The sequence below is a fragment of the Bombus fervidus genome, chromosome 5 (assembly GCF_041682495.2).
Source record: "Bombus fervidus isolate BK054 chromosome 5, iyBomFerv1, whole genome shotgun sequence".
Classification (NCBI taxonomy): domain Eukaryota; kingdom Metazoa; phylum Arthropoda; class Insecta; order Hymenoptera; family Apidae; genus Bombus; species Bombus fervidus.
Window position 1 is genome coordinate 11843748 of NC_091521.1, and position 12110 is coordinate 11855857.

The 12110-nt window shown below is 37.0% G+C and overlaps 1 protein-coding gene across 3 annotated transcripts in view; it reads right to left on the reverse strand.

The window, feature by feature from the left end:
• The window catches only part of LOC139987840 (A disintegrin and metalloproteinase with thrombospondin motifs 15), a 174673-nt gene that overhangs the window by 99162 nt on the left and 63401 nt on the right, over window positions 1–12110 (reverse strand). The window lies entirely within an intron of this gene.

The window sequence follows — 12110 nt, forward strand, 5'->3', positions numbered from 1 at the left end:
AAAAAAGAGATTGTTTTCCTCGTACAGTAGCGGTCTTGCTATTAAAAATGCACGATGGATTGACTAGCAGAATGTAATAGTTAAAAATAGCAAAATGCGATGGCGTTTGGTTTAGAAACGGTGACAGTTTACAGTTTTAAGTGTGGATTTATGGATGTTAAGAGTCTCGAAGTAAAGTGCAAAGCGGCAGTAATGGCGATACTTCTGATGATCTCGTACTCTTGTACATCATCAACGACCAACGTGAAAAAATTGTAAATGTATTTTCTGCCTCAGGTATATAGTACGATAAAATTCATTGTAAATTTACTGTTTCGCAAAAGAAGAAAAGAGGACAGACACAGCTAAGTAGCGCGTCTCAAAAGAGAAACAATTGCTCGCGATATCATTAGAAAACGCTATATCGATAAAAAGATTCTCCAAATAAGAAATAGTTGGATGATTTGCTTTCGGGAAAAAAAGGGACAGATAAGAATAAAAAATACATTGTCGATTACAAAGATTCCGCCTAAACTTCTCACCTCGTGCGCATTTCTATCACCCGACATTCACCGATACGACTTTCCGCGACATTAAGAGTCCATTTGCCACGGTTTTCACGTTTTCCATCCGCGGATCACCGTTTACAGTTACATAGGTTGCCGCCAACAATGTCGGCTGCAAGTGGCGAACGAAAAGCAACGTATGACTTTCACAAAATTCCATTGTCGCTTATTATTTCAAATCGTCGTTCGCCGCCTGTTTCTTACTTAGCATTCAGCGGAACTGTCGATAAAAAGAGAGAAAAAGGGAACGTCTTCGGTCGGTTCACGTCGTCAATCTTTCCGTTGAAAGCCGACTGCAAACGCGTCTCGTTGACTCACGAGAAAAACTGAAGACTTAACGCAACGCGACTATGATTTACGATTACGTCTTTTTCAAATCCATTCGCCGATTGCTTTCCGTGCATTTCCTCCTTTTCGTTTTTGCAGCTTTCGACGATTGAACCGCGTCCAAGTTGGAGAAGAAAAGACTCGTTTGTGGAGGAAAAGGCGAGGTTTTGTTTCGACTACCTGATGTATTCGAGTGGCCGGAAAATTCGTAGCGAAATGTAAGAAGAATTCGAAAGTAACGTACGTTCGTGGAATTAGCATTTTACTTAGGCGTTGCTCTTTTATCGAGTCTTCGCCTTTTCTTCGGCGGTGAATTCTCTCAGGTAATTTCAATTTTCAATGGCAGAGACATCCCTTGTGTAACAGGATATTTTTACAACGCGGGTTCGCTCTAACACGATTTCAGAATCGGGAAAACAGTCGTACAACGCGGTATTCCTGTAACGCGATTTCGCTCTACCACGGCTCGTGAATTTTTAAGCGCCAGCAAGTTAAATCGTTCGATGTTTCTTAGCGAAGCAGGCGCGACGCGCTGTTTTTAATTCGCCTACGCAATCTTTGAATATTGAACTTTTTAACCCATTTGTAATTCGTCGAGTCGTACTAATCCTTTGAAGTCTGAGTGCATTTTCGGATAAAAAGTCGATGAAACTTTTTATAACTCGCACGAGTATTATTAATATGCAATACTTGAAATTAATTCGCTATTACTTTAATAAACATATTTCTCCTAGTTACGAGGACATAGTATACGTACTTTTGTTAATCGTTGGAACCTAATTACCAATTTTCTATTAAATCTTCGCTTCTAACGAAACTAGCTTCCAATTACCGTGTTACACGGCGGATATCTGTGATCAGTATCACGCGACGTTGAAAGATTTCGCGAACACCAATTTACGGGAAATTAGCAAACGCAAAAATGTAGGAAACTCGCGTAATATTCAAAGATATAAGAAACTTTTCACGCGTAAAAACCTGCTGGATTTATTTCCACGATAGATTGGACGAAACGAAACGATTGGAATGTTCGCGGAACGTGGGAACGACGCGCAACGTGCTAATAACGCGATGGAAACCCGAACGATCGCAAATATCATCGTCTGACCGTGTTGAGAGTTTCAATTCTCCGTGAAACATCCTTCGCCACCTTTTTCGTTCCCCGTTTCATCGAGAACATCCTTCCTCGTCTTTGCTCGCCCTTTCCTCTCTGCCAACGCGGAGGAAAAAATCGAAGGGAAGAAACGTGCCAAGTGTCGATGCAGTTGGGTGAGACGTGTGTCGTTGAACCTGAACGAGCCACGAGTAAGTTCAAATTTCATTCATTAAATTGGCTGGGTCCCCGGCGTCGCGTCGAAAATAGCCGTGTGAAAGAATAAGAGATGCTCGTAAAAACACGCTCGTAAAAACGTTTTTCAGTCTGTACCATGGGAATGTGCACGCGCATGAAATCCGGTGGCGGCAGTCTGTGCAACTTCCACCCAAAAAATCCCCTTCCGCTTCGTCTTCCTTCCCCGTTGCACGGCCGAAGCAACTCGTCGATCTTTCGAGCGAAAGAAGGAACCGGCATCGTGGCTGGATTTCATTTATTTTTCGTTAACGAGCCTGCTGACGATCCTTGGTAATTAAATAACAAGGACAATCCTACCAGTTACGTCCGATAGTCTGTTTTCGGCTGTATTTTATGCAGAAGGTAAAAAATGTTACGGCTCGAGGCTGATAGAGAGCTCAGGTTATCGCACTGGTCGTCCGCCTTTGCACACACCTGCAATTTTACTTTCTCCGGTTCATCGGTCGAAGAAAAATTTTTGGCTTTCCGAGCGACGGTTACTTGGCGATAGCGTAACGATACGAGTTTTTCAAACGTCTTGCGAATTTTATTTTCTTCGTAGCTTCGTCCGATCGTTCGTCGAGGTTTCGTTTCGTTGAGCAAACTTGTAGAACTTGTAGGACTGCGAGGAATATAATTGCGACGAGTAATCGTATGATATCGAAGGACTTTTCGTATGGAGAAACTTTGCTAAGTTTCCAAGCGATTGTCCATTAATTGCGACGAGTACAGAATCATGACGAGTAAAATAATTGTTGGTTGGTTTGCGAAGAGAATCGACGTATAGTAATTGACTAGATATCGAAAAAATATAGGAAGAGAAAAATTAGGACAGTACTCGTAGGACAACAATGGATTATGGTAAATAGCATAGTTAATTTATCAATTGAAATTCCTGGTAATTTATTTTTCCTAGAACAAACTGTAAGGATTGTTCGATTGATTCTAAGAGAAGAGCGTAGAAAAGGTCTGAAAGACTATACGCGTGAAGTTTATATTGCTCTTTGTCTTGGCTTTTCCGAGGAAAGGTCAGACGCTTCTCGAAATGGACATCAACGATCTGTGAAGCTAAAAGTTAAGAAAAAAACAAGAAGAATAACCGGAAGCGATTGGAAAAGTTAAACAGCTAACCACGTGCAACCGTTGGCCTTTAAAGTTTCTCTTTTCGACCTTCTTCTTTGTTTCGAATAAAGATCATACCGCATGCCGCAATTATTTGTTCTTTATGACTCCCACGGCATGACTTTCACATAGGGAGACAAAGAAAACGCGTTGAAAGCGATAATATTCGATGCAAATATCTTTAGAAGTCACGAAACGCGATTGAAGCAGCGACAAAGATATTTCGTCAAGCTACAGAATACGCAGGAAGAAAGAAAGAATTGTTTAAAGTGCGTGAAAATTATAAAGATGACAAAGACGTTGTTAAAAATGCAGATTCGTTTCAAGGGATGGCTACTTCGAAGCTTAAGAAAGATCATAAGAGATAAGAAATTTTCTTGAAAGAAATTCGCGCCTACAAATGTTCGCTTTGTGTAAACGCGTCGTAATTTTAAAACATCGTGAAAGCGTAATATTGAGAATATTTGAAAGCCGTTTAAGTGCTACCTCTAAAACGAGGTAATAAATAAATTTAAAGAAAATATTGGAATACGAAAATGAAACCACCTTGTAGAAACCGTGTAATTTCAACGAAAAATATTTCGATGCCTCACGTTTACGTACGCGAGATCGAAAAAAAAAAAAAAATGAATCAACATATTAAAAAATATCCTAAAAGAAAAAGTAGTAAAATTCAGTTGAAAAATATTCCCTTTAAATAATTTAGAAGGAGAGAATCGACAATTCTGAGTCACCGATTTAACTGAAATTTTGGATGCGTGGTAAACTTCGTCATTCTATTTACATACGTGCATATGAATGTGATATATCACAGCCAATATTTTTCTAAACCTGCATAATTTAAATTTTATTTTTGCGTTCAATTAAAACGTCGTATTAAAAATCCAAGTCATAAAGTACCAACATTCTTTCCAAGATATTAGGTTGTGCGGAAAGTGTCTTTCTTTCACAAACGTGTTTTTTACGACAATGCACCTTCACACAAACGTGAAACCAAGTGTGTAGAATGTCACGGTGTATATCTCAATAGAACAAAATCGACCGTACGTAATTCGACAAAATAATATAAAACAAAAAATGTTGTGCGTCTATTATTTCCTCATAAAACGAAAGAAACTTTTCGGACAACCTAATATTTGTGCAAATTGAAAAAAAAAAAAAAAAGAAAAAACCACAACCAACGAGATTCATCGGATAACGCGTGTCTACCTCACACAAGCTAAATCGGTCATCGGATGGAAAATACTGCTGAATGAAACATTCACCGGGAAGTCACGATAGTCCAGGAAACGGTTTAAAAACCAGCAGAAACGCTGGTTCTCGGTAACGTGAACGTTTCTTGTTATGCATGACCTCCGATTCTCGTCTATCAAGTTCCACGAGTCGTCCAAGAAACGAAGAAAACGCGGCTAGTAAACACTTGACCGAGAAAAATCAGTGTCCAATGCGTTCACCTTCGTTTATAAATATATCGTTAATTTCTTAATATTTCCTACTCGTTCTTGTACAATCTATTTTTTATTCCGAAAATGTTTTATTTCGCATATATTTCGTTCGCTGTTTTATTTAATTCAGGAAATAATATATAATCATCGAGCTTTTCGTTAGATACAACTATAGTAAAAACGTACGAGACAAGTATACGTTAGAAGAATATATCGTTAATTTCCAAATATTTCTTACTCGTTCTTGTACAATCTATTTTTTATTCCGAAAATGTTTTATTTCGCATATATTTCGTTCGCTGTTTTATTTAATTCAGGAAATAATATATAATCATCGAGCTTCTCGTTAGATACGACTATAGTAAAAACGTAGGAGACAAGTATACGTTAGAAGAATATATCGTTAATTTCTAAATATTTCTTACTCGTTCTTGTACAATCTATGTTTTATTCCGAAAATGTTTTATTTCGCATATATTTCGTTCCCTGTTTTATTTAATTTAGGAAATAATATATAATCATCGAGCTTTTCGTTAGATACGACGATAGTAAAAACGTAGGAGACAAGTATACGTTAGAAGAATATATCGTTAATTTCCAAATATTTCTTACTCGTTCTTGTACAATCTATTTTCTATTCCGAAAATGTTTTATTTCGCATATATTTCGTTCACTGTTTTATTTAATTCAGGAAATAATATATAATCATCGAGCTTTTCGTTAGATACAACTATAGTAAAAACGTACGAGACAAGTATACGTTAGAAGAATATATCGTTAATTTCTAAATATTTTTTACTCGTTCTTGTACAATCTATTTTTTATTCTGAAAATGTTTTATTTCGCATATATTTCGTTCGCTGTTTTATTTAATTCAGGAAATAATATATAATCATCGAGCTTTTCGTTAGATACGACGGTGGTAAAAACGTACGAGACAAGTATACGTTAGAAGGTAGACTTCCATTCGTGACATTTTTCAGAATGACGAACAAGATTCGAGGAATTTTTTTATGTCGGAGTGACTCAACTGTAAACGGTTAACGTATCGATGCTCTTAATAACAGCTATCAATTACGACGTCGACATGGTCAAGTCTTGGAAAAAAGCTGCCACGTTATTATCTAAACTCTGTGATCAATCCGATATCATTGAGTAAAATTGCAAGTTAGTACAAATAACAGCAGGAATTTACGTCAATTTCAGAGAATCGACAGACATTAAAAATAGTCGCTACCTACAGCGATACGTATCTGCCAGCATGTAAAACAAAAGTGACGCAACGTAACACTATAAATTTCAAAACAAAAAAGATACTTTACTTCGCGTACAATAGGTGAAAATTATATGCAACAGCGAAATTGTTAGAAAGCTGTTTTTGTTACGTCTACTTGAAAGTATAGAAACGTTCAACCAGATGAAACACACTGCATCAGAAAAACTTTCTTATTTAGAATTTATTGGAACCGTATTTGTTGAACAAAGTTTTCTTGTTACTCTCTTTTTTATCATATAATTTCATGCAATATCGTATAACATATACCAAATGTATTTAACGACTGCAGATGTATAATTTTACTTCGAACAAACGGTTTTATCATCGATTAAACGCGTAAATATTTTTCAAAAAGAGCGTAAAAATTATCCGAATTTTTATTGCTTACGTTAAAACTACTCCAAAATTGTTAATTCCTAAAGTGAATTCCAAAGAATCAAAATTTGCAACTCTTATCAAAGTTTCGCAATCTACAAAATCTCGATGTCCCGTAACAAATCATCGCTCGACAAACAAACATTCATCGATTTTCACACGTGTCGTTAAATATTCCAAACGACTGGTCAAATATTAACCAAAGCAACTGCACGACCATGCGCGCGCAAAATTTCATGCTTTTTTCTTCTTCTTTTTTCGTTCGAAAACGTCAACCTGGCGAGACGAGAATTTAAAAAGAACTCGTAAATCTGGAGTCCTAGAACGCAGGAATAAGACACACAAATATCGTCTGCTGTTCGCCAGCCTTCGGTTACTATTTTCCTTCCTCAGAAAATCACTGTTACGAGGCTGTGTTCGTGGAATTGCATCTATCAAACATCTACGTGTAATCAAACATCACGGTTTTCGTGTTTGTCGCGAATCTGCGTTTTACATTTCGCGACTCTGTGCCTGGTCATGCGAAATTCGCCCGTGGACAGTGTCACTTGAGAGAAAAGAATTACGGTCGATCAAGTTTTGCAGACGTCAGAGTAGAATTTCTGCAGTGGTTAGCGTAGAATTTCGAAAATGGATATAATAGGATTTCCATGGTTGTTGGGATAGGAGTTAGAAAGCTGATTAGCTGGAAATTGAGATTGATTAAGTAAAAAATACTTCCTCCGCGAAGTGAAATAATACATAAAACAGTGTCTCGTAGAAAATTCGAGTAATTATATCAAAATGATGTTTCATTCGAGTCTGAAACTTTTACTTGGCCCAAATAATCTTCTTCTTGGCAAATATAACTTCGATTGTTCGAGTCGTTTTCTTTTCCAATCCGAAGCATCATCCAATTTCTTAATTTCTTCTCATTAAATTCAAGATTACATAATGTTTCATAATGTAAAACAAGCGGTAACATGCAATTCACTAGTCTTGTGCTAGGCGTGTTACAATATTCGTAAGTAGTGTAACCCGCGATATTGTCAGACACGCAAATAACCAGACGATAGAATATTTCCTACATAAAATATAAATCAAATTCAAATTTTTCAGATATTTGTGAAGACTTTGTTATTTATTAATTTCCATTCTTCGCTACTTTTGTTCAAAAATCTCCAAGTCTGTTGTTTATTTAAATAAAAAACGTGCTGTATGAAAAATTTTAAACTGCCAATTGAAATCGCTCTCAACGATAATAAAGTTACTTTGAAATTTTCATAAAGTTTTCCAAAAATTATCCGATAATTCTTTAAAAGTATCTTGAATGAAGACTTGGACACTTGTAAAATAATAAATGGTAATATTCCGCAAGAGTAACGATCGACGTCTATTATTTTTTATTTTGAAATCAAGCCCTTCGATCTGCGATGAAATGTTGAACAATTATCAAATTATCCACGCTATTCTGACACCTGCAAAATCCCAAATGCCGAACTTTCAAGTAACCTTAAACGTCTAGATATTAACTCTAAATATTTAAAAAATTTATTTAAAAAGAGACTCGAAGCTGTACAACAACAATTTAATTCTACGTAATATATTTACTGGAAATTGATGTCGTTAATAATCACTTCCGTCTAATTGATAGAATATTAACAGCTATTTGAAATTATGCTTATTATAAGGACAAGAAGGAAATGTCCCAAAAATTGCTCGATGATGTAGCCAAGAACAGACAAAGAAAGAAAAAAAAAGATAGATCGATCGATTGGTCTAAACGATCGACTTGAAGTCATCGACTGCGTATAACTGAGATGTATTTAATTAATCGTGGCCACTTCTAAACGCTGTATTCGTGGAATCAACAGAAAATCCACGTTGTACGCATAAACTATTCGCGGAACCCAACTCCTGCTAACTTACAGAAGCAAATCTACGTCGGCTCGTTTAATCCTTTCGCTGTTCGGCAGATCGATACACAGGAATCCTCGATAACTTATATTATTGCGCGTCGTACTACTATCGGCGACGGAAATACAAAGTGGCTCGTTTAAACGCATAAACAACGTTATCGATTACTTCGATGTACGGGAAGTAATTTATTTCGAGGCCTTTCACAGCAGAATCTGTAGAATCTAGGATAAAGTGTAATGTCATGGATATGGAGATTATTTCGAGACCTTTTAAACAAGAATTTATAGAATGTGGGATAAGCTATGATACTATCAGTATACGATATTATATGGGAATTCATAAATATTGAAATTACTATGTTCAACAAATTCATGATAATCTGCATACTATTAAATTTTTGCAAATATACAGGCCAAGAAACGTTTCAACGTTACCGGTATATATATAGAAAATTTCATTTCTCCAATCTTGTACCTTTTATCTCGTTTGTCTATTAAGGAGTAAGAACAGATTTTATTTTCTGTTAAAAAATATTTATGTTTATAATACTCGTACGAAAATTGTATCATCGTATCCGAAATAGTCAACGGGTTAAACTTAGCGGACCTAAATCCAATTCTATCAACCGAGCCATTCAATTCTGTCGATACGGATTCATCAACCCGGTGTTTCAAACGTCTCCAACAAGGTCCCCCAAATTCCAAGCGGCCAAAAAAATCTGTCCTCGGTCTGTCAAAAGACAATTCGATACCGGAGGAAATCGATTTGCAAGACGTGACAAGATTCACTGCCGAACTCGGCCGACAGATGCACGGCGCCACTTGGCCACGCGTTTGCCAAGATAATCCGGAAACTCGTTCTAGCGTTACCATGGCAAATGTCCAATGTGTACCGTGTACGACGATGCAGCGTCAGCTACGAAACGCACCCAGAATGCGGTCGTGAAAGCACATACGAACCTTCGTAAACGTGCGCACACTGTTCCTCTGTATCTTTTTAATGTCCACTGTTTGTTTCTTTTCGAACGTGTTCATTTGACCCAATTAAGAAGCAAACAGTAAGGTAATTAATAAAAGAACGTTATCACGCAATGGGCGAACTTAGAGCGACTCGAATATTTTTCTCAACAAGCAAGAAATGTTTTAGAATAATAAATACTTCGTAAGAAGTGTAATATACAAATCACAGGTAGAAACAGAATTTCCATGATTTGAAAGAAATAGCTTTTATCATACTGCTACGAGTAGTTGAGTTTCTTCAAACTATTTGGCAAGAGGAATGGCGGTGAAAAAGATAATGAAACAGAACTTTATTCTTCTTCTCGATAGCTACGATATGGAAAGATTCGCGGTGCCAATTGATGGAAAAAGATTGCGAATGAAATGTCAATCCCTAACGAATTAATTTGGTGTTTTGAACATAGTGCAATTATTTTAAGCGACCATTAACACTCGATAATCGTATTTGCGTTGATTACTGTCTGTGATTAAAATTTACATTGGTTATCGATGTTGTAAGAATTAAATGTCAAACTAGAATCCATTTCATCCGACCAAGATCGACCAAAAGTCTTTGTCAACGCAATTAATCAAATTCTTTCAACAACCGATCAACATCATCTCCCGGCAATTTATTAATCGTCAACTTTAGACAGACGAAATAGCCAGATAACCACTCGTCCAACAACCGCAAGCACTGACCATACCTAACGCGATTCAACTTGGCCAATCAGACAACAACCGGAACACTGCACGCAGAACGTATACAAAGAGCAGAGAATTAATTGTGTCTGTCTCTTCAGCGATAAACGATCTAACCTTCGGAAATTCGGTCCACTAAATCACCCTCTGTCCACGTAATTTCTACTCCGCTATCAATTACCCAGACAAGTGAACCCGATAAATCGTTAATATCAGTCAGAAACCCTTTCTAACCGCAAGAATAGTACGATTACACGGTTCGATAATAATCGATAGTCAGCAGGACAACGATCAACGTTCGTACACGATCAATAGCCCGGATAATTGGTGCTCAGATAACAAACTTCTCACTATACTTATTTGAATTCGAAACGATTTAGTATTTAATTATGCTATCGTTCAAATGGAGTGGCGCCTGCTATCCAGACGCACTTTGTTTGACGTAGCTGTCTTACGAAATATCATTATCGTAGCTTGAAACGATTGAAACACTTATATAGTTTCGTTATAATTCCTTTATAACATAAACATATATATATAGTTTACTACATATATTTTATCTATATAGTTTGTTATAAGATTGTAAAAAAGAAAGAAAAAAAGGAATAGGACAGGAGCCTGGACAAAACAAGTAGAATTTGTCGTGTTCTTGATTAGTATACCGATCGATATTTCGCAAGATATCTCATATGTTGTTTGATATTTTGTTTATGCAAATTCGTATCTCAATGAACAAACATAAAACTGATATGGTATCTACGATTTCTAAGATCTATTCGATCAATTACTTTCGTCAAACCCTATCTTCGAGTTACCTAATTTCTATGATTTGCCATACTCTAACCCCGTCTGTTACGATTATTTATGGCACGATAGATCCCGATATCTTTGATATTTAGGTACTTTCAGACCTTCTCTATCTGCGATGCTCTCAACGAATTTAAAATACATCACTATGGCATGGTTTTCTTTCACGTTCTGTTTTATTAATCCAATAAAACAAGTAAGTGTTTGCGGATTTTATCAATACCACCTCTAATGGCAACTCCGCAATCACTTAATTGCTAACCCAATACATATGTTTCCGGGAGATGGATAGACACCGATGCTTTTGATATTTACATATTTCGATGTATTCGGTATCGCTAATATCGTATTTCGATATCAATGGTGTAGCGGCACATGCGTCTTAGGACGTTGCGATACGCAGATGCCTCACATAGCTGTTTTGCCATGGAGGATTAACACTGTACGACGCACATAATGTAATAAACAAACTCTGGACAAAGCAATTTCGTTTCTACGTGCAACCTACCACGGGCGACTAGTATAAATAGACGACCATGTCCCCTAGACACAGTCAGTCGCACAAAGGAACATCAGCATCGAGTCAGTCAGTCAGTCAGTCAGAGCGAACTAGTATAACGAATCGATCTTATAACGAGTATCATCAAGCGAACGACGCTTGCGAGTAATTTTGTATTTCACAGTTTAAAATATTTGTAAATATAGTTAATTAAATTAACTGGTCTCATTATTGATTAAACTAACAACACGTTACATCGTTCACCATAATGGTTTCGAGGAGTTTCCTATCTTCTTTTCCCCTTGCTATTTCTATCCCATCGTATGATAATTTTACAGCAGCCAAAGTGATTCTGACGTTTATTACTTACACAATGACGCGAAATATTTTGAAACGATTGCCAGTGGTGATGCCGATGGCTTTTCTTTCTGTCAGAGAGCATGGCCGGCAATAAAATTTATGAAAGGACTAGAATTCGAAGGCGTACATCGATAGGCTGTCGATAACACTCGAGGTAGAGGCGAGGCGAAAATACCTGTTTTACGCGAAACGGCTTTAAACAGCCGCCTTTGTGCGAGCTGGCTAATGTGAAACGCGCTAGGCATTTTCGCAACTCCGTTTCTTTCTGCTAACGCGATTTCTAAGAGGAATTTGCGTCCCTACAGAGAGGTCACTTGGACGATGACTTCTAACCGGGATGTAAAAGTATTTTTAGATGGTGGGTGTGTACGGTGTTTGGATACCTTGATGGTGACTTTAGATTGCTGCAAGTTTTTTTTTATACA